Raw genomic sequence first — 24,849 nt, forward strand, 5'->3', positions numbered from 1 at the left:
AATATCAAACAGTCCTATGCCTTAACACAGATGTTGAGCCATCTTCCACCCCAATCACATGCATCTATTATAACACATAATAACTCTTTTCAGTCATCAGTCCCTGTATCATTATATATAGTGGGAGACACCAGATATGGTCTTGAATGCCACTTTTACATGAAGCAAATAAAAGCTACCAATCAGTGTTGTAAGAGGTTTGGAGAGGATTCATAAGCTGCTCAAAATAAGTTGCACAAGATGGACTGATGTGTGTGAGATGCATTCATTCAACAGAACAAGGGCTCTCATAACACTTTACTGATGGAAGACGACTACGAGTGAGATGTGCATGTTCTTCCCATTTTTATATATGGTAAAAGACTCTTGTGTAACTGATGACAAGATGTTCTTTTGGTTCTCTTTATCTGCTTTGAGAAGCGAAAGCGAGTAGATTCACAGTGGATACACCACAGAAATGTAAGCACCTGGGCGAGGAACAGACATGGATTTTTTCTTTAAAAAGCATGTTAACAAACTAATGACAGCAAAGCATTAGTAACAGTGTTAATCTCTGTGCAGGTGCTTTTGCTTAAATGAGCACCAAGTTGTATTTCCAGATCAGTGGGAATGATAACAGCTCGGGTGCATTTTCCCTTTATGCCAGAGGCCTCATTTCAAACACATCTGCCTCATGACATTTCAAATGATGAAATTAATGAGACATATAGATCACTCATCACTGTCTATGTATAGCCATGAATATTTATGTATAAAGATAAACTCTAATCTAACTCAGGTTCTGTATTTCTCCCACTTGTTTCTTATCTCATCACCAAAAATTGTTCATCATGCAATACATCAATGTGATGGCTGAGCACTCCCACAGCAAAGAACTAGTAATTACATCACCAAAAGTGAACAGCAAACATTACGGTGGTGACGTTTTAGCCAAAGGAATGAAAATAATCGCCACAATCACGCATGAAGCCTCAGAACATCTGAAAACAGCAGACAGATGACATTTAACATGCTTATGTGAGATGACAATTCACAGTTGTCTCTTTGGAAAACTTTGTGATATTCATCCAATCTCAGAGAGTAGGAGTGTGTGGAAAGGATGCATTTTCTCATGCTGACCTCTGAGAGTTTGCTGACACAACCCTCGGAGGGTGAATACCAAATGCTCTTGCTGCAGGCAAGGCTCTATAGGTCCATGTCCTCCAAAGCCCATTTCCAGCCTCCTCTACCCCCTGCTTCCTTCCCCTGCCACTCCTGTTCAATGCAACACAAACGCAGCAGGGTTTTAGCCCCCAAGATACGGCCTGGTTGTCAAACAGTGGCCTACTGACCACTACGTTGCTTTTCTTGTTGAGCGCCTTACCATTTTAAGTGGCTCTGTCAATGTGTCTGATTGTACTCCAGAACGGTTATGTGTAGCGTAGACATGGCACAAGCCACAAGTGACTGCCTAATGCTGATCCCTGTCCTGTGCTGTTGCATCTGGGGTGTTTCTGTGCGCATGGTGGGGATGTGACAGTGGTTGAGGGTTGATGAGGGGGGACATCCACGGTTTCCCCCCAGGGCTCAGGCTGCAGCTTTATCTTTGCCTAAGGCAGAGCGGTTCAGCCGAGAGGATGTACTCGAGCAGCCAAATGAAATAAATCACTGGATATTGGCTTTGGCTTTACAGACGTGGCCGAGGCTGAGCACAAGCGTGCCTGTCTGAAAAGGTCATTGGTGCAAATGTTGTGGCCAGGGGGGAGGGGGGCTTACACATTTCAGAGGTCTGCACAACTTGTCCTTCTACAACTCTGAAGAGCTGGGGATCAAAAGGCCGTGGTTGTTTCACAGTTTACTAGCACTGTGTGATATTCTGTTAGAGTGTGTGTGTGAAAAGATGAATGGGCATGTGTGTGCCTGAGATGTAATCCCAGCAGTGTGGGTGTAAACTAACAGTTTGAGACAGGAACTGGAGCATACTTCTCGGAAACATGAGCCAAGACATATCACCATCTCCTTGCTGTCATTACGATGCACAGAAAACAGATCATTGTAACAAAACTGAACAAAAAAGGTGCATTACAGCAGCCCCTCAGAGACACTATGAGGCAAAAAAGGGTGAAGGTTCAGTTTAGTTCAGTCTGCAGGAAGAAATCACAAATCCACAGTAAAGCCGGATCAAGTGGCTTCGCCTCAATTCTTTCTCAAATGTGTTCTTTTCTCAGAGGGTCAAAACTTTCCACCAGCCTAACACAATTTCAAGAATTAGAAGTAAGTTTAAGTCATCCTGAAGGCCAAATGATCAACTCTTTACACACGACTGATAGTGACCGCAGGCTAACAGGCAGATCGTTTTAAAAACCTGACAAGTGGCGGGGCTTTAAATGCCTTAGATAGAAACTGACCACAAAGCAAGCATGTGTCTGGATGGGATGTTATATGCAGAATGTAAGACCTCGAAATGCAAAGAGCGTGTAAAAGCAAAAGGAAAGGATTGTCTCAACCTCCTTCCTTCCCTCCTTAACCAAGCTCGAGCTGACCTGAGAGCATGTCACGATGTGTTCTCTGGTTAAAATAGATGATTGTGATGTGAATCACATTAAAAAGATGTTGCGATGCAGGCACAAACTCAGTTATACAACCTTTAAGAAGCAGCAGAGAGAATGTACCAGAGGAGAGAGGAGGAGAAGAGGATGAAAAGGTTTCAGAGGTGAAAAGGAAACAGAGGAGGAGAAGAAGATGACCTAGGACCTTGCAACTATCTCTTTTGCATCTCAATCATGCAGCTACATGAATATCAAAGCAGAGCTCTTGATGGACAACCAAGACGAAACGAGAGAGAGAAAGAGGCAGGTCTCTGAGGTAATGATGAGGCAGGAGATGAGGAAAATAATTGCAGATGCATCTTTTTTCAAAGCTCAAGGGGAGAGGGAGATGAGCAACTTTCTGACTGCTTCACCCAATCCATGTAAATGTGAATGATGATGCTGTTGACCAGTCTTTGCAGGGTGCCTGAGAACAATCACATGCAAATATCTTTTGATCTATTGCATGTTCAGTTTATGATGTCTCTTTAGCTGAGAGATGCAAGTAAATTAGATGTGTTTCAACAGCCTTTTTGTCTTTTCTCTGGTTTTTGCTTGTCTGTTTTGTAGCAAAACCTCAGACCTAGCACACCTAGGAGCTTCATAATAAAACAACAGCCTCACGCTGGTGTGGCTCTGCTGGATTAATTAAGTTTAGTGCCTTGCTCTAAGGCATCTCAGCGGTGGTTGATCAGTTAATGGAGTGTGTTCTCTCGCTTCTCCAGCCAGGAGTTTCTCAACAAGACTAAGGATCTCAACAGTGACCACAAGCTTATTATCCTCATCTGCTGGACACTGATGCCTCATTATTTGTTTAAAAGGATGAAAACATGCATTGAGACCAACACACTTCTCAGTGGGGAGTTGTTTTAGCCGAGCTGATCTAAAGTTAAATATCAATGATTGAATGCTGGAATGCATTAAGGAGAGATGAAAATCCACTTACACCAGTAATAACCGCACTAAATTAGTGATTGTATGAGACAGATGTCAGTTAAGTTCACCTATCTCCACTCGTCCTTGCATGACCCGTCATCCCTACAACTAGCCTCATCATTCTCTTTTTTTGAAAGAAAAAGATGAATAAAAACGAGAGCAGAGGGCCAGTAAATATTCTCATAAATGAGATTTGATTTTGCTCTGCCTCCTTCATTCTTCTCCGTTAATTAACATTAACTTCTTCTTTCTTTTCTTCCCATTCCTATCTCACAGTCTCAGCTCCGTCTGGCCCGTGTGACACAAAAGGACACCATAAAAAGTCCGGAGTGTTCGCACCAGTGCGCCTGAAGATCATATCGGGCCGCACCATAAAGAAAGGCACCGGCACCAGGCTGCCGCTCTCGTAGCACCACAGCCCAATGCAATTATCAGTCAGCGGTGATAATAGAACTCATAGGGAGGTGTAATGGCTTTTAGATTTGCACCTCATCATCATCATCCCAGCCAGGGTGCCGGCAAGCCAACTTCATTACCATAAACCACTGTATGTATATACTGTATATGTACATCCTACTATGAGAATATTGTTTTTTCTTTTCTTTGGCATTTTCAATCTAATCTCAGATTGCTTTTTTGGCACACAGTTGCACTACCATACATACAGAATAGTTTCAGCTCACTGTGTCACACACACACAAGCAAATTATCTGTCTCCGTCTCTCTAATCCATACACACTGCGTACAGTGATATAATCATCCAGTTTGAATGCATAGGCTTTAGTATCGTCGGTTGATAAATGCTGAAAATATGGAAAATAAATTGTACTTTTGCACACGAGACGCTCTGCCACACAAATCTGACCTTGGAGCAGTGTGTAGAATTAACACAGTTTTACAATGGGCTTTTTGTTTGGCTTGTGTTCATTATTTGTTCATTTGCAACACAGTGTATTAACTGTAATGTGGAAAACTGAAGAAAAGCTTTTTGTCCAAGTGAAAATCATAATCCCTTCTTTCTTTCCATGGATTATGATTTATGTTTGTCCTGTCTTTCCTTTCAGTGTCAGCATGTGATGGAAACCATGCAGACAAATTGCATGTGCACCACAATAAATTATGTTCAACATTAAATATTTTGGTTACATATGTGATGTGTCACAAAACTAAACATGTTTATATGATGACTTTAAATTACTGACAAGGCACCACATAATTCACCTGAACAACTGAAAAGTTCCCTTCTTTTGGGTCTGGAAGAACACAGAGAATTATCACTGTTAATTAGTGATCATTCAATATTTCACTCTTTGTTTTGTTTCACTAATGGTGTTAAAATTGATGGGCTACCACTACAAAAGCAACACTAACAGAACGCAATTCACCAAATCGATCTACTGTGCATTAGCCATTTATGTCTGCAACAAGTGCAAAGTATAAAGAGAAGAAAGAGCGAGAGGAAGTAATGGAAAAAACATCAAGAAGAATGTGACATTTTCACGAGAAATGCAGCATGATTGCTGAGGATTGGGAATTACTGCTTAAGAAGCTAAAAGAACGAGCAGCTGAAGGTATATGAACCAAGAGTAGAGAGAGAGAAGAGTAGAGTGTTACAAGTATATTTTAAGAAAGAAATACAAAGGAACAATGAAAGAAGAATTGTAGAGGGAAGGGAAAGGAAGGAATGAAGGAGAAGAGGAAAGGAGGTAAGAAAGGCAATCAGGAGAAGGGAAAAAAAGAAGGAAAGAATGGATGGAAGAAATGCTTCATCCCAGCCAATGCAGGAGTGATGATGAAAAGGAAAAAAGATAAGAAAAAGGGCAGAGAGGAAAGAAGGGCAGCTATAAAAGAAAAGAAAGAATTAAAGCAGGAAAGAGATATTGAGAAGGATAGTTATCAGTGTAAGAGCTGCTGAAAGCTGTTAAGTTGCAGTTTTCATGGTGGAATTTGAAGTTTGAGATATTGCTGATTTAGCAGTACTTGCAGTGGAATGCAAGGCATTATTCACAGAAGCAATAGTAACAGGAGCATTACTATGTGTAGTTGTCACACAGATAATACTAAGATTGTAGTATGGTATAGTATTAAGGTGTGTTCAGATTGAATGAAAGGAGACTTGACTTGGTCTGAAAATATTCATGTCAAGCTAAAACGTTATTAAAACGTAATTATGCTGCAAATCTTGAAAAACACTTAAACTGATGAATAAATATGTTTTTAATAAGTTAAAATAAAGAGTGGAGGCATGTATTAAAGATAGAAATTGTAGTACAATATATGATGATGCAGGAAGATATAAAAACCTATCGGGTTTGAACATTCCTGTCATAGACTTGCATTATTAAAATAAAAGGGGAAAAAAGTAAACAGTGAAATTTGATCTCAGCAATCACAGAATCGCCAACAATAAAAAGAGAAAGGCTCAAATTCCTTTCTTTAATACCTGGTTTCTGAACTGCAAACACCCTCAACACATATCTCCTCTAATACTGGGGACTTTGCCACATATCAGTAGTCCTGAGGGCCACAATACACTGACTTTAAGTGAGACTGAACATTTTCATTACGCTGAGAAACATTAGGCCCTCTATACCCAGAAGACAACCTGCAACACATTTGCTTTTTTGCTATATAATTGATGTCAACTGACCCTAGAGTGGTCTACAGCCATAATGAAGGGGTGTTGCTTCTACAGTATATTGGGTTTTTGAAACTATGTGTCTAGATGCCAAATCCTCCCCAGCTTATTCTTTGTCACCCTCATCTGGGAAATGGAAAACATATTCAACATATTGCAGGTTCATGTAAAGGTTTGGTTATTCATGTTGCACAGTCTGCCCCTAAATCTGAGAATGCTTACAGCAGGAGCTGCAGCTGCATGGCTATATCCAAATAGAGTAAGCTCCTGGTCGTATCTAAGCGTGAGAGGCTGGATTCTAATTACAGGAATGTGGGATAAACCTGTTCCCGGGTGGCTGATGATGTGCAGTTTGAGGACCAGCTAAGGAGTAAGCAACCCTGTGGGGAAGTCAGATGGCTGAGCCGTTTTATGCTTGTACAACTGTTTGTGGGTATGAATACATCGGCGTGGGATTTTGTTATCAGCTTTACTGCCTTGCTTATGCAGTAAGGAATACACACTTGTTGTTTAAGGTCTGGGTTCAAACCAATTTATAGTCACATTTTTGAAGATGTGCAACCCATTTTAGGAGCTCTGTAAACATGTGTGTTAGGTCTTATGTTACAAGTTATTATTATCGTTATAATTAAAAAGATTACATTGATCATGCGGTAACATGTCCACACCCTTTCTAAATACAAGAAACCAGACACACACAGACACAAACTCTAATGTGTTTAGCCGTCAGCTTGTTTGCTCTGACCTATCGGGAAACCTATTTCCCTCAGCTAAGTGAGAGACAATAACATGTAAAGCACACCAACAACACTTTTATTAGGATGGATGACTACACTCTTCAGCCCCAGAAACTTCATTACCTGCTCAAACACAACATAATTAACAGCAGTAGAGGAACAGGGTTCAATGAAATGTAACACAAGCCACTTTTTCAAAGCTGCAATTTGCCATCCATATACCCAATCATCAGCATCCAGAGTTTAATACACAGTACAAAAGAAACATGGCATTGGCTTCATTCCAGGTCTGGTGTTAATTAGTTCGCCCCTAAAAGCTTCATTCCTTTTTATCAACCTTGTTTTGCTTCTACCAGATGAGCTGCTTTATTGCCCATTATGGTGTCTTTGCAGAGAAGAGGGGACTCATATTTTCCCCAAGTGTATTGGGTAAAGTGCTATTGATGTGCGTGATGGGCGTGAGAGTGCTGGATCACATTTTCACTACCTGATGTTCAATAGTTCCAACAGCGACTGAGATATTAATGACACCCCAGTGTACCGTGCTGTCTAACACATGCTTTCCTCAGTCAGGACACGAGTCAGGATGTGTTGGCTTCGCTGTCCCAGTGAAGCAGAAATGCTGAGAGGACTTCTTCATCACTACGTCTTAATACAGTCCATTTCATTGTCTGGATTGCAGCTTTATCAGTTCAAGAGCAATAAGAGCAAGAAGGAAGAAGGTCTAAATTAAACCAAGTAGTTCATGAGACAATTCCACTACTCGGTGCTGGTGTTTTAAAGTCTGGTGGACAGCCAAAATATTAAGGCAGAAAAGATGGTTGAGTCTGCTCTTAGTTATTAAATGTAGTGTTGGAGCACAAATAAGGGAACACAATTCAATAAAGTGTGCATATAATCTGAAGCCAAAAAGGAAGTTCAATCACATTTCCCTCCGCTCTGTGACAGATCCATTCATTTTACCCACTTAGTACTCAGTTTTCCACCAACACTGCTTATTGCTCACAAGGCATTACTAAGTTTTCTAAAATTGTGCACTCAGAGCAGCAATATAACACTATTTGCATTAGTTAAAGCATTCAGTAAAGGTAATGCTGCCTGCATTGTTTTTATATCAACAACTACAATATTTATTTGTTTTCCCAACAAAATCTCCTGAAAACTGTGGTGTGTTTTATGCTCAAAGCACTCGGTTAAATACCGAAAGATTCAAAGTGTCCCATCTCACCAGTTAGTGTTGAGATCAGACTAAACAATTATAACCCTGATAATGGTAATAATTTATCAAGAGCACAATGTTGTCACAATGGAAGGCAATCAGTACAGCACCTGAGACAGCTAACAACGTTCAGCAAAAGACTAGCATGTTAGAATTCTTCTTTTGTCTTTTCTTACCTAGTTTGAAAACATCTACACCGCACTTAGTGACACTGACCCAAGTGGACTTTAAGTACCTTAATTGGTTAATTGTGGCTCATTCACCACTGCAGCTCCGGCTGCTGACCTCAGGAATGCATGATAACGGCTTTTTTGCCAATAAGCCTACATCTACCTAGTCATTTACGGCTGCTTGACGATGCCAATATATGCGCACTTTTTCCCACCTTATTGCAGAGAACTTTAATTAATATGTTATTATCAACGTAATGATAACATATTTTTATGCTATGTGATGCTCCACTGGCAGATGTAGATTTTTAAAAGTACACACTCGCTGGATAAACAATAAAACTACTTAGCCATGTTTCAAATAAATGCGTCATTTTATCGGCCTGTCATATCAACAGAAATTATTTCATTGTAAAGCCATTATTGGTCAGTACCAATGATGTGTGCATCCTTAGCTGACTATGTTGCTATGTGAGCCAAATCAAAGACCAAACTCCAAAAGAAAAATCCCGTCGGTTTAAGAACACCGGCATGCACCTAACCCTTCACTTCACACAGCATCTTAGCCTCATGTCTCTTCTTCAGCGCTGCCTCATCTGAACCACAACTCAAAAGACAAATAACAATGGGAATTCTGATCCTGACATATTGATGTTTTTTTACATTGTTTCCCTTATCATGTAACCTGGGTCTGTGAATGTAATCCAGACCACAGCAAGGCTTTCTCAAAAACATCAACTGCCAGTGCAACTCACAATTTTACTTGGTTTAGTGAATGGAAAACAACGATGGATATGCATCTGGCTCTGGACTTCTGCCCTTGTTTACAGCACAGCTACATGTCTTTCCAAACATCCTCTTTCCCATCTTCTCTTCTCAGCCTCTTTCATTTCACCAGAGCTTCTCAGCTGCTCCCAACAGAATTCCTGCTTTTTCTTTTATTTGTTTTCCTCCCCTGTGTCCTGTCAGATGCGTGTCATCTCTTCTAAAGAGAAGTATCATGCCTCTCTGCCATTGTTTATCTCGTTCCATTATACTCTCTCTTCAAAGTCAGATCAAAGATGACCTGAAGGACACAGATGTTATTTATCATATAAAGAGAGAGTGCCTGCATTGTTTTTGTGGGTGTAGACAGCTGAGGTTCATGTGGTAGCCAACTTGTCCCACAGTATGTAACCACAGGACAGATTCGCTATACTGTGTTGCCTTTTCTTAACACATTTATATCGTATGTTAAGCACATTGAATTTCCTTGTTGTTGAAAGGTACTAGAAAAATAAACCTGCTTTGCCTTCATGTAAAGTGAATGGAAATCATGCTTGAGACAAATCTTTCATGAACCCTGAAGCCCACAGGAGGCAAATCATGACTTAACTCCTGTGTATTTCGTGTGCCTGACTTTTCCACAGAGGATTGTGCGCTAACACTTGTAGGTGTTACACACAATCATCATTTGATTGCTAATGCTGTGCAAGATAATAGCTAGATTGTGTCTGGAGATGTCTATTATACTAAATGTTGAATGACTTGCTTGGAGCCTTTGGAAATACTGAACCCCAAGCAGAATACATCGATTTGGGTAAGATTTGAGTTTTCTGTTCTCAGAGCCGCAGAGGTGATATATACTGACAAAATCATCCAGGTGCAGAGTGCCACAAGTGTATTCACTTTACAAATGTATTACAATAAGCCTCTACATAGAAACTCGTAATATTTTTGGTTTAAAAGTCGGTCTATTCTTACTATGCAACATTTATAGGGCCTTGTAGTATCCTAAAAATGTGCTATTTCTGGTAGCACAGTAAAATGGGCTTGATAATTTAGGGAAAAACAAAAACATATTAGAGATAAGCTGTAAAGGCGTTGGCGTTAAATTGCCTCACTTGAGATTAGAACCCAGAGACTGTGATGTGTTGAACTTCTGTTATACCCAGTGAGCAAAAACTCAAGAAAAGAAGAATTTAAGTTCTCAGGCCTACAGAGTCTTAACTGTGTCATGTGTAACAGAAAACATTCCCGCCCTCAACATAACGATTTCCTGTGTGTGGGCCATGTAGAAACAACACATTAATTCAGCAGAGAACAGAAAAGACAGACTCAAATTTCCGCTGCTTTCATAACAATTGGATGAGCAGTTTTTTTGCGACTGCACTACTTCAAAAAAGAACGATAGGTATAACATCAAAATTTAAAATTAATTTTCCATTTTCACTCTTACTTGAGGCAGAAGTATGCACTTTAAAATGGTCTAAGGGTGATGACATACTGAATACAAATGATAAAACCTTTTCGTCATCTTCTATCCATCAACTCGTCTCTTCCTCTCATTTCCCATCTTCCTCTGTACTTACAGGCTTACCAGTATTTTAATGTTGGCCTGTCTTACTCAAGGGCACTTGAGAAGTCTACCTTTAGATGTTAAGAAAACAGGGCTCGTTTCACATTCATTTCCTCTATCCAAATTTTCCCGGACGGTTGGTAAGCCAATCTTCCACTTACTGGCCCACTTTTTTAACCTTCAATCCATCGGCCCTTGGTTAATACCTCGCAAAGACATAACAGCCAACAGGAAGCAAGCAGCGTGATTTATATCTTCCACAGCTGCGTTAGCTTCTGTTTCCCTCAGCTAATCATGGCTGGTAAGACAATGACTCATACAGCCTGATAAATTGATGGGTGCCCATGAATGATACATGGATCGAACACATGTCACCATGTATTTTATTATGGTTGATGATTCATTCATTCAGTTCCACTGGTTTTTCCTAATGGCTTATGCCAATACAACCCCAAGCACGCAAAGAGCTCCTTTGTAGGTTTAGACTTTAATTTATTTGCACACTCAGATGCATACTGAGAATAGCGACTAATGTATTGAGGGCTTCTTTGTACTAGATTGTGTTGTTCTTTACTTTAAGCAAGAGAAACATAATATGCACGTATCATGCTCATGGTCTCCCTATGCAATATTGATGTGAGTGAACAGAGGGAGGGAACAATATCAGGAATAATACCAGGAAATGGATTCTATTCCGAGTGACAGGCAAGGGCAGGTTGATGACAAAGTGGACTCACCAAGAGCTGCCAGTTGCCATGTTTGCCATTGTTCCTCCCTGCCTCATAGCTGCCCGCCTCATTACCCAAAGGGTTCATTAAGACCTGTTTAACTGCAAAAAAAATTATGCCTTTTTGGTATCCCGCATTTTAATATATGACACTAATGGGCAAGCAGATCCACTTGGACCAAAAGACAGGCAGTAATTGTAATGTGGGTCCAGACTGTGACGGTGCATAGTAATAGCTATTTACTGCTGCTCTCTTCACTTCTGCTTAATGCGTGAGGTCTTGTCTCTTCTAGAAAATCTGAGGCACACTTCAGGTTAGAGTGCACTGACCTGTAGCACTCCTTCTGAAAGCTGTTGGGATATGCATACATGTAATCATGCATATGAGCGCACACATATCATACATCCACACGCTCACACTGAGATCTGCTCAAGCATGCACACTCAGCTTGAGCGACATGGTATAACTATCACGTTGGTGTTTTTAAGGCAGTACAACAATCCTTGACATGGACAGCTTGTTTTGTTAATTTTGTTATTTGCCTGCCATTACACACAACAACCCAATTGGTCTTTCTGTGGTATTCTGTTTGTACTATTTAAAAGCTTTGGTACTGACTGGTTAATGTAATAATTAACCAAATACAAAGAGCCTTCTGGACCTATGAAATTATCATGGTATGTGTGGTATAGTGCTTTCCTTGTCAAGAAACTTCTTCAAGGAAAGGAAAATATTGCACACATGTCAAATCAGAGTCACCTGGATTTCGCACGTATGTAGGATTTGAAAATCATAAACTTTGGTAATGTCACTCATGAGGGTAAACGCAGCAGAGCTTTCGGATTTGGAAAAACAAACCCCTCATGTCTGCCCTGATAGTGCTTACAGGTGTTAGGAGAAGGACACCAAATACATCAGTATGCTCAAACCAAACTGCTCACTAAATACGGTATCTAACAATTTCTCTAACTTTCCATAGCTAACAAACTGACATTCAGATACCACATCCTTATGATACCATCAGCATATCGGCATACACTCAAAAATAAAAAGAAACTAGGGGCATGGTTTGCATTGTCAGAATCAGTTGTCAACTGAATATATTCAAACTGTTGTTAATTTAAACCATCTCATTACACACCTTATATAAACACATGCATCAAATGGAGGCCTATGTGCACCAGAAGAGATGCACACACTCAGGGAAATTCAAACAGATACAAACAGAAACACACTCCCGTGCTCACATGCAGGTGGGAAAACCAGCACCCGCTTTTCTCTTCGGCACACCAACCCTTTTATTTCAGCCTCCAGTCGCTTGAGCATAATCTGCAGGATGAAGTCATGCACAACGGTGTTAAGTGGAAGCTTTTTATTTCTTTGACACATGAAGTTAAGCTCTGCTCCTCAACTAAACTAGGCTTTGAACCAGAAAACTAAAGCTGTCTACATTTTGTGTCTCAAGGAAATGAAACTGTGAGACCCAGACATGACAAGAGCAGGACTATCAAAAAAATAAATAAAAAAGTGGGTCCACCCTCTCTTAGCACCAACCATCCACTTCTTATAGCCTGCTGGACAAAGTGATTATTCTAACTGCGACTCTGTGCAGTGCCTTGAAATAGAAAACTGAGGCATTTGTGTCAGTGTAGTAAAGGCGAGGTGTTGAAACTAACGTCAGCGGACAGGCTGGTGTTTAGAACCTCAGGCCAATTCTATCTAGGAAGTGCTGCATAAACTCAAGGACCAGCAAATTCAAATAGTTTTACCTCACTAATACTGACCTGACAAAAAAAATCTGTCTTTAGAGTGATTTAACCTATTATTAAATAAAAGTTTTCACTAAAACATATTTTATACCCAAAGGAGTTCTACTCTCTTTACTAGCTGACACATGCTGACAGCTTGAATTATAATCATACGCAACTGGCTGCTATTTATTTGTATGTGTCCGTCCAGGAGTTCCAGTGCACTCACAGCACAATCGCCTCTAATAAACAGAACATGAATTAGGCTTAATGAAGCCAGTCTCAAGTTAAAAACTGGAATAATCACACATGACACATGCTGCCAAACTCTACTACCCTTTGTGGATATACTTGTTAAATACTAAACCATCTTATATATAATCAAACTTCATTCTACCACTACTGAAAGGAGTGGTCTTTAACATTAAATCGCAATTATTCATTGTAAAACAAAACTGGAGAGACTGAGCCAACATCCCATGTTTGCCACGACACACTTTGGATTATTTGTCAAGGCAACACATGAGTCTCTTTGAACCAGTCGCTGAGGTGAAATGAAATGTTCCTGGGAAAATGCTGGAAATGCTAAAAATTTAGAGAATGGCTAGTTGATGTGATCCAGCTGACCAAAACGAAGCACAAGGCCTTTTGCAGTCAAACAAATATATTTGAGGGCTAGATGACAGAGAAGAGGGCACCAGAAAATGAGGCCATTACAGCTGGGTATTTGGCTCGTTATGTTTACAAAGACACAGGGTCAGACAAACTGGCAACAGCATCTATGACTAAGCCAAGAGAAACAGACCCCAAGGTTGTATGAGTGGGGTGAGCCACTTGTCGGATTCTGTCTCTGCTGTTTAGGTAATGTATTGGGTTGTCGTAACTCTACTACAACCGTCCTTCCCCCTTTCATAAGCAATAATCTCAGTACTTATCTGCCCAGCTGTTTGCTCCTCGGGTAAGCAGGAGCATAAACTCAGTGACAGAATAAGGGTGCAGAGGCAGTATTTTAGCTATGTCCACTCTGCTGCCACCGCCGATCCACTGATTTGTAACTTGGGCCTGGCACATCCATTGTAACTGACAGTCTGGCATTAGGACAAAATTACTTTGCCATATTAAAAGAGAAATGCTGCAGTGGCCACATTTGCAGCATTACATGAACGCCCTTTCTTGGCTTATATGACAAATATAACCTCAAGAATATTTGTGCCTAGAGTTAAGCACGTGTGCACAAATATATAATATTAGACATCAAACACAAATGCAAAACCACACGCACACACACACACACACACACACACACACACACACACACACACACACACACACACACAAAATCTGCAGAAAAGGCAGACTTGCTCCAGTACAGTACAACTTAAAAAACAACTTTTTTTGATAACTGTGCAGCCTGAAGAGATAAAAAGACCACAAACTTTGCTTTTGGGTGGTTTAACCAACAAAGTTGCAGGTCAGCATCTTGCTGTATAGCAGAAGCTCTTGAATCTGGATATTTAATTTGTAGCTTTTACTGAGTGTGACCTGTTGGCATGCACACACACAGACACACAGACACGCACACGCACACACACACACACACACACACACACACACATATTTAATACTGAATAGAGCCATAAATTAGATGGACTGCATGAATATGCTGCCTGCACCTTTCTGAGGCCTGCACACAGCGTACTAGGCTGGTGTGAACTGTACACTCAGCAATCTGTAAGTGATTTCTGATGCTTTTAAATTCCCCCACCAACCCCCACAGCTGGGGAAAAAAATCCATTGCAAGGGATTGGTGAGATAAAGAGACGGCGAACTGAGGAAACATTAAAAGATGATGACTGACAGTTGTCTTCAGCACAGACATAAAAGGTTAGGGAAGAAAAATGTAGAATGGGTATCAGGGTTACAGAGGTTAGAATGAATGAATAAATGTATTTCAATCCAACATATTGTTAATTAAACATTAAGAAGAGGCATTCAGACAGTCTACTGATGAGGATGAGAGGAAAAGCTTTGCTTCGGGTCCTGCAGGCAAAGGCTGAATATTGAAAAACTGCTGGAAGGCATAGAGGTTTAAAGTGGTGGATCTCAAACGCTGGCAGCTACAAACCTCTGTCCAGCTAACACGTAATAAAGCACTAAAGCCAGTGTCTTTACTCAGCACACCCTGAACTTTAAATGATCCAATTCCAATTATGGAAGTCTTTTTGATTTCAACACTAGGCCCTGCAGCCACCCTCTGGTCCTAAACACACTGTAGCTCCAGGAAGTCCAACAAAAAATAAAGTTGTTTTAATGTTAAATGCAGTTCCATTTCGAATCACTGAAATAAAAATCAAATATTTTTGACAAACACATGAGTACATGCTCTTCAAATTCATGACTGATAAATACTTACAGGTACAAGTATGTACTCTGTAAATACTAATCTTTTTAAGGGGTTTTCTAGTTGTTTATCACTGAATGTAGAACTCTGACATCAGGGACCATCTGATCTGTTTTTTTGGGCTGATACAGATCATTGCTTGGATGTAATTTGAATTGGAAAATCTTGATTAAGGTAGTGTGCATTATTAATCTATATTTTGGTCATGTGTATTCAGCCATCTTTAAACCAGTGAGTAAAAAACATGTTGGTGATTCTTTTATTAATTAATTAATTAATTAATTAAGATGGTCTATAAGCAGATCTATAAGCAGATTTCTAATGATGGGTGTAATGTGAAGCAGAATGGATTAAATGTATTAACTGCATTTTACTGATTTATATTTGTGACAGGACACATAACATGACTACACTTTTCTATGCCAAAAGGAACATTTTGACAGAAACAGCCTACACTGAAAGTTTTGATTTTAAAGCTCAAAGTCGAGAAGTTGCTCGGAAAAATAGTCCCAAAGGACTTAATCTAGAAACACAACTGCTCATGTTATTTAAATGGATTGCTTTGCAAATTTAAAACTTTTGTCCTATTTCAAGAGAATTTCTGAATGCTGACTTTTCTTGAAACTTAGCTTTGCCCTTAGTCAGAGGCAGATATATGAGACATACTGTAGATATTCCCAATGCCCCATTTTCACAAGGTTGAAACTTTTTATGAAAACACTGAAAATAAATGCAATAAACAACGGATGAGCTGATGCCTTCAGGCTTTGGTTGGTGAGCAGATGATAACAAGGACAAACAGAGGTTGTTTGAGCCTTGAGTGACAGGTCTCTATTTTCATTGGGAAGGAATCCGAAGCATCTTGTATTAATTCAGCCAACAATTGTTGACTGACTGACTGACTGACTGACTGACTGATTGACTGACTGACTGAGGCAGCTGGGACATGTGACTTCCTGCGAACACATCAAAACCAGATCATCGTATCTGAGTGAGGAAATCACACATGTATTCAACAAAGACTACAAAAACAACGCAAGATAAGGACTTATCAATGTGGGGCCACTTTTTTCTGTGTCTCATGCATGGCTGCTCATTCGCCTTCTCTTTCACTTCCTCTCTTTCAACGCAGACACCTTCTTGTCAATGAATGCTTTGTTCTCTGAAGTATGCCACTTCTACCTTCTACAAGTTGAAGAGACAATCAATTGCCTCCTGTAAGACTTAAGAGTAAAACATTATTTCCTACATTGTGTCTTTATCAGTTGCAGTCCTCCAAGCCACTTATTAGAGGTCGCTTGTTCTTAACATCCAAGCCAACAACTCTATAGCACAACGGTTGCTTCGGCAGCCACTTTTTAGTCCAAATACAATATTACCTCAACATAAATAAAAGAACTAGAATTAAACACAGCCTCGGGCTTCATGTAAGTACCCGCCTGCATGCTTAAACACGTCAATGTATTAGGAATAAAAAATATTTAAATAAATCAAAATAATACAAACTAGTATGGCACTTAGTAGAGTGCATACCTCCGTCAAGACCCATGCATTATACCCTGAGAAATTACTGGAAATATAGCAAGACCCCATCTTGCTCTATTAAAGAAAGTGGGAAAAAATCTTGGATCCGTACCAAAAGTTAATGGGCTCCATTGTAGGCCGACACCCATTCTTTATCCACGTTTCATATAAATCCATTCAGTAGTTTTTGTGTAATCCTGTGGACAAACCTACCAACCAACAAACTGACATGGGTGAAAACATAACCTCCTTGGCAGAGGTAATAAATAATACTTTGAAAATGATTATCGTGAAGTAAATGATTTGTTATTCTAATCTGTAACAAGAACACAACCGGGTATTCATTACAGTTCCTTACTTTGAAGCCCCATTGAATACAAAAAAAAACTGGAGTCAAAAGGAATTTGACAGGGTATTTTTAAAGTAGTGGATGCACCCAAGAGACGAAGACAAGAAAAAAAAATAATGACGACAATGGCTGGTGAGATGAAAACACAGCGTCCCACGGGGGCGTGAGTGGTGCTCCAACTTCTTTTATCGCTCTGTCTATCCCCAGACGCTGGAGCACAAGATGACAGCATCTGTACCCTGTCGTCTGTGAAATAAAGCAACATCTTTTTTGACCTGTCTGTCGCTCACCTTCCCAAGTCTCATATTTAATAATACAGTTGAGACAAAAGCTACATCATGCAATCACGAGAAACAGCACACGCGCTTACTCGTAGTCATCAATCAGCAGCTGTAATTATCAGAATCAACTTTAAATGCCAAAACCATTCATCATGTTTTCCAGTCATTTATCTTTAATTAATTCAAAGGTGTTAACAAACTAGAGAGGAAGAAAAAAACACCAGATGTAAGGCAACAAGGCAAATGTAATACATTTCCGAAAATTATTTAAAAATTTAAAAAGAGGGAAAACAGAAGACAAAAAAAGTCAGCCCTGCTAATATGAGCCTCTATGGTAATTAGCTGACTAATGCTGCAGTGTGCCACCTGCCAGTACCATGTGAATTATCACAAGACTGTCTGCAGAATCTAAACCATACATCCGCTGTTTGTGCAGTGGAGTGGAGCAAACTGAGAGCTTTACACACTGTGTGCATGCAGGGAGGGCCACAGCAAAGGGATCTCACACCACCCTGCTTCTCATTCAGTTAGTGCGCTGCTGGTCTCCCTCAGTGTATATCAATCCCCACCTCTTTCCTCCTTCCTTCTGTTCCCACTGGCTCCCCGGCATCACTACCCCAGAGCCAAACAGAGAAGACTCCCTGCTGGCACACCGACGTTCTTATTTCAGGACAGTTTCCTGCCCCCTCCACTATTTCTTCCTCTCTCTCTCTCACTCCAAAGCCTCGCGCAGCCATCCGTAGCCTCTGATCTCAACCAGTGTTTATAATTGATTCTTTAAGGGATAAGTTCTCTCTCTCTCTCTCTCTCTTTCACTCTCTTCCCCATTGTGTATCCCCTCACCAAATTCATTATTAAAAGTCATTTTTGTCAGGGTAGGAGCACTGATAGGGTGACATGGAATAAATGGATTCTCAGATCTCTCCTGAATTTGCCTTCATCTGTGGCTTCCTCCTCTTTTCACTTTTAGTCCACCATGCACCTCACACATTTGGGAACTATCTCGAAAGAGGTCAGCTGATATGTGCCATTCTGTGTACACTGGGGCAAAGGACATGCTTGGCTTTATTAAAAGCCCTGTGACAGGAAGTCCAGGCCTAGTATCATATCATACCCTTTCCTTGCTAAAAAAAAAAGTTGATATAAACTAGGCTATGAGGCAGGAGGCATGTTGATTTCAAAACACCTAGGATGATGTCAAAGGCTAATTGTTGCATCACCACATGCCGCCCATGTCTTGGCCAAAAAGGTGCACTTGAACACACAGCAAAGACTAAAGCCAGCTGCGTGAGAGGAAATACCTCTCCATACCACCAAGTAGCTGTTGTCTCGTCATTCAAAAATGGACACCAGAAGACTCGGGACTGCCGATGCACAAACCATTGTTATGATAAAGCAGCATTTCAGTGATTTATTTTACCGACGGGCTCTGCTGCCGATTCTATAAGCTCAATTGGCCAAAAAGCTGACAACAAGGACTGACTAGTGCCAACCATGCAGGACACAAAAACTGCAGCGACAGAAGCTCGCTGACAGCCCCCACGTTGGCCACAGCCGACCATCGGCCGACTGTCAGGACCCTAACATAACGTGTTGCTATTGACTGTGTGTGAAAACTAGTTAGCTAAATAGCAAGTGAAGCTTAAAGTACTGAATATAGGTATGGCTTGGCAGAAAAAAATAAATTGTTAAAAATCAACACTTCTAGTGAGAAATAGTAAGAACACTACATGGTGATGATGAAGGGGCTCTTGAGCTCGTCTGATAGGACTGTGGCAGTACATCAGACAAACATGGTTTAGAACCAAAGCGTGTATTGTCAAATATTTGATTTGGTATCATGGTTAGTTCAATAAATATTTTGAGTAAACACACAGAATGTTTATTGCCTCACAATTCAATTTCTAATTTGACTTGCTTAGTGAGAGTAAAAGACAAGACTGTGTCAGGGAGAGCCCCTGGCCTCGTTACGCTCAAAGAGAAGGTGTTTTTTTTTTCATTAGGGATGCATCCATTACTCAGTAACAACCTAATTGATCCATGTCTTTGAGTTCTACAGTAATAGCAAATTGATTGATTTATCCCCAAGAGGAAAGTGATGAGAATTGTCCGGCCAAAAAGAACGGCAGAATCATCGGCTTTGAGCTGATGGATGAGACTTGAATAGCAATGAGTAAAAAAGGGTGGAACAAAGGTGAGCTGTGTCAAAAACAGTTGATGAGGAATGGGAGATAAAAGCATGTTTGAATGTTTGATATTACAAATGGCAGCTACCTCACAAGTCTCTCAGCCTCAACAGTCATCACTCTTAATATCTAAGATAATTAAATTAGATTACAGCCAGAATTAACCAAAGAAACTCGATCCCTCAAGCTGGCCCCAGTACAAAGCCGACACACACGACTACCAGCATCCTTCCAAGCCCAGCAACACTAAAAAGAAAGAAAACACCATCCTTATTTATCAAAGGGAACAATTCATTTGGATTGGGAGGAGGAAGTATTAAGCAACCAATTATTTAAATTTACAAATGTGAAGTGTGAATTATATTTAATAATTCAACACTTCAAAAAGTCCAAAGCTTTAGATTGTTTCAAAGGGTATTTGTGAAATGTGATCCATGGGCAGGTGTCTCTGAAAAGCTTTCTCTATTGATCACATCTCATTAGCGACACTTCTCTTCTCTGACTCTCAGGGTCAATGGACAGCTGAAATGGAGCCAATGGCTCAATAGAATGATCATGGTAATTATGCAGGAGTCTGGGTTACACAAAGGTGGGGGGTAGAGGATGGTGACAGGGGGGCTTGTTATAGATTAAGAGTGAAACAAAATGGGCTGGTGGAAACTACCGAAAGATGCCAATAATTTAAACTTATTTCCCCTTTCCGTTTTCTCTCTCTCAGCAACGTTACCTTCATTCTTCTTGAGCAGTAAGTTTTATAAAGTCACCCAAAAAACACACCTCGCATTTAAGATTTATTTCATGTGCGATTCCATTGTCATAACAGCAGGTAAGCTGCGTGTGGAGGAAGCTTGTCGTTAATTGGGTAGCCAATCAAAACCAACATACACCGAACGACATCACAACAGTCACGTGCACTGGTTTATGTAAAGTCTATGCGTGGGAAACACTGTGTTGTTAGAGTTAGATATAGAAGGGTTTTCAGGGAACTTTTGTTCTGTTGTTACTGGCTATTACATAGATTTTCTTTATCAAGTTTAAGTGTATTAAAATGTCAACTAAAATTAGTAAAAAAAAAAAAAAATTAACTAAATTACCAAAATTGCACTTAAAGAAATTTATAATAACAGGTATGTCTTCCAATCTGTCATGGTTGCTCTTTCTCAATTGGCTGGCAACTCTATATTCTTGTAAATATAAGTAGCAAAATAAATCCTGCTGTTAACAAAGAAAACAGCATATCGCAGTAGCATTCAAGCTCATGGCCCCAACAGGGGAACTGCACAGGCAATAAGTGAGCTGGCCTTCCGTAGGGACGTGAAGAATAGTAGTGTCATCATGACAATTTTTGTAAATTAATTTAAATACCACTATGACCTATAACTTTTGGATACAATCTGAGATGTTATTCTTAACAAAAGGTGGAAAGGGGAGACTTGTTGAGCTGCCATACTTCATTGTGTTTGGGGAAACAATTGAGCAGCTGGAAAAGGGAGATACGGTGCAGCTCTGCAGTCTCACATGTTAAATGAGCACAAACCTGTGTGTCTACTGATAGTACTTCCTCTGCTGCTACTGCAGCGGCAGCTGCTGGTTTGTGCCTTTGTGCCTCTCTGCAGCACTTGACCATTATGTTCAGTTTCATCCCAAGGACTTTGTTGTTACCTGGGCCTCAGTCTCTGAGACTATCTATCCTTCTTTCTCTTTTTCTTTCTTGGTCTTATTTTCTCTCTCATGTTCCATCACGCTCTGTCTGTTACACTCTCTGCCAAACCCCCTCTGCTTCAGTTTTAAGTCTAGCAAAGTTATAAGTCTGTCAGAGTTTCCCCCAGTGACTGTAGTCAGATGTGGGTGTCTTGAAGTGTTCAAAATGGAATAACTTAGAGGTTTTGACATCAACCACCTATCAACATATTATCTGCAGAGGGTTCCTTAGGGATGCACTAAGATAGATTGTGTACCCAATAATTTTCCTCTTAAACTGACTCTACATTTATGATCCATGTGTCGACGTATGTGTGTCTCTTTAATTAAATACAAGGTCATAAAAAATCAAATTATGGTCTTTGTATTTCACTCACTTTTTAATGTTTTCTATTATCTCCTGCAGCGACAGTTCAGAAGCTGAAGGCCACCTATTAATATTAATTGAGGGCCATTTTTCTATCCTGCTGCTCTTTAGTATCAAATGAGCTAAAAGATGTAAGCCCAACCTTCTGGATTACTAATTAGCAAAAGTCCTTCCAAGGAAATAGAGGAGGCAGGGTCAACGATAGAAGGAGTTACTAATCTGTAATATTTGCAGCAGTCATGAGAGAAAATTGATTATATGGCACGGTGTCCCACCAGGTATTGGGACCAGTGACCATTTATTGACAACAATATTGACCTGAGATGGACACACTGTACTTATGATTGGATTATGGTGGACTCAATACCTGAAACGGGAACCTGAAAACAATTTGAAATCAATTCTGAGATAGAAGCTGCAGAGTCCTTTCATCCATCACTTAGATGGTATTACACTGCAGACTCTCACCATCTCATCTGAGACAACCTGCATTAAGTGTTAACATTGCTGCGGTCTGACTGTTTTATTTTCCAGCTTTATCAGAGCGCTGATGAAATGATGCGATGCAACTGGAAGCCCTGATGCCATTTGCAGCAGCAACCGTTTGTTTCTGGCTATGTTCCACAGCAAGGGAGCAGCTAGCGAGGCACGCTGCCGATGCTGGGGGTAAACAAGCAGGAGCTGCCGACAGTGTTAATCACAGTTTTACTGCTTCCATGCTCTGGGGTTTGGAGGCAGAGGCATGTGGAAGTCTTCATCGTCCTTTTTTTTTTTCTTTTTCTATCACACTGAAGATTCTTTCCACACCATTAGTGCTCTCTGCTGAGCTGTTCTGTCCAGGTCCACTACTGTACTAATACAGTAGAGCCCTGCGAAGCACCATCTGCCATAAGCACAACTAACTACAGTAAATGTGGACACATCAGCACATTAGAGGAGCTGCACCATGTGGACCGTGTTGCAGCCACTGCTGTACTACATGTTTTTTTTACTGGATACTGGTGGGGGTTTAGCTTCAAAGGACCACTGAAGGACACAGGGTGTAAGAGTCAGTGACACTATGGATTTTAAAGCCTCTTCTTGCTTTCTTTCAGACACACTCTCTTCCTACAGACATACATGTTATCTATAGAACTGATGCACCGGTCTGGAAGAAAGGTTTTCTTGTCATCTGAAGCGCACCTGTAATGTAATCAGTCATGTGACTCTCTTCTTTTATGTATGCACATTTATTGGAGGACTGGGCAGATAAAAGGGGGGAGATATGATTTTTGTAATTAACTATGTGATTCCCTTGACTGAGAAAGGTTCATACAATTTGTGAGGGTCAGTTTTGTGTGAATGTGTCTCAATCCAGTTTATGTTACAGGATGCTGTGGAGGGGATAAAGAAAAAAGTAGCCTTTTCTCAGAAACAAGCATGTGGTGTCTACTAAAATATTCGGTAATCTATGCCAACTGGAATCTTTATGAGACATTTACAAATGTGCATTAGGTCGCAATTACCACAGAAGTCTCAAGAGACTTCAACCTTATCAATACAGTGCCATCATCACTCGCCACCTGCTCTAGCATGAGCATCTGTTGGGTAGTTGCTCCGTCTGGATTAGCTCCTTCTCCCACAGCAAGCTGCCACTGGTTGCAATGTGTGACATTTTATTGTGAGGCCTCCTTTTCTTATGAGCCTTGGGCAATCAATTTCTTTTTGTTTTTGGGACTTCTATTTTATAAGCAACATTCACCTCAAACGTATTCTTCTGAGTTGGAATTGTCTTGTGTCTCATATTCTGATTCATTTAAGTCCCCCCTCCAGTCAAAAACATGCTTTTCTTCTTGTTCCAACAGTTGAATATTTGAGCTTCACTGTGTAGGATGATATGTGTGCAGAGTCCGACATTTGAAGGCTGCACACAAAATTGTCCGACAAGGTGTTCCCCACCTTGTTACTATACTATATTATTATTGATGTAAAGCACTTTGCAATTTGTGTTTAGAAGAGTGCTATATAAATAAAGTTTTACTTACTTACTAACTTACTGTCATAATTACAGTAACTGCTGCCTTACTTAGAAAATTAAATAGCAAAAAACATTAGGAAAATCAAAATGATAATCAAAAAATGTATTCATCTCAAACAAAGGGGCTGTGTAATTTGAATGGCTCATAAACACACAAAGAAATATCAGCCAATTCCGCAGCCCTGTTTTATTGTATTGTATTGCGGCCCAAACATTTACTGTCTCTTTGATAGTCGCAGCACTTATCAGGCCTATTTCTTGTTGCAGCAGTAAACAGCCATCGTCAGCAAACAAGCTCTGATAAACACACTGTATGCTACCTGCCAGCACCAACCCACAGACAGACAAACTTAGATAGTGGAGAAAGTCAGACGTGTAGCAAATTGAAGAGAAAGACAAATTGCTCATTTTCTTTTCAAAAATAATTGCTGTTTGCTGGTGTCAGCAAAAAATACACATTTAATTACCAACCAAATGTTCTTCGGTGAGTGTGTACTGACAACGTCAATAGTGCAGTCAGTGCCTCCTTAAATTTAAACCCGTGTTTTTACCAGTGGCTGTTATTAGACAGAAATGACAAATAATGTACAATAACTGACGACAATTATAGCTGCACTATCTGACGCAGTGAACCCCATGTGCTTCAGATGTGATTCAGAAAGCTCAGTCGTTTTACCGCTATTGTATCTGATGAATCCATAGACTGCTCAGCACATACTGTATACAGGTCACACAGGTTCCAGGTATAACTGGATGTCTGTATCCATTTGACAGATGAGAAAAACAAACACTCACAGAAAATCTCCCACAGCGACAGATTTTTTTAACTTCTCACTCATAAAGCAAGTGTTATAGCAGCAACACAGAGTTCAGCCAAAGACCATGTTTCAGCCTTTTTATGAGTGCACTGCTCAACCTTTCAGAGACTGTAAACTTTAACAC

The 24,849-nt window shown here is 40.2% G+C and overlaps 1 protein-coding gene across 1 annotated transcript in view; it reads right to left on the reverse strand.

The window, feature by feature from the left end:
- Positions 1-24,849, reverse strand: part of asic1b (acid-sensing (proton-gated) ion channel 1b) — a 157,867-nt gene that overhangs the window by 122,416 nt on the left and 10,602 nt on the right. The gene's annotated exons all lie outside the window — the stretch shown is intronic.

Source organism: Pagrus major, chromosome 6 (genome assembly GCF_040436345.1).
Source record: "Pagrus major chromosome 6, Pma_NU_1.0".
In the NCBI taxonomy this organism is placed as follows: domain Eukaryota; kingdom Metazoa; phylum Chordata; class Actinopteri; order Spariformes; family Sparidae; genus Pagrus; species Pagrus major.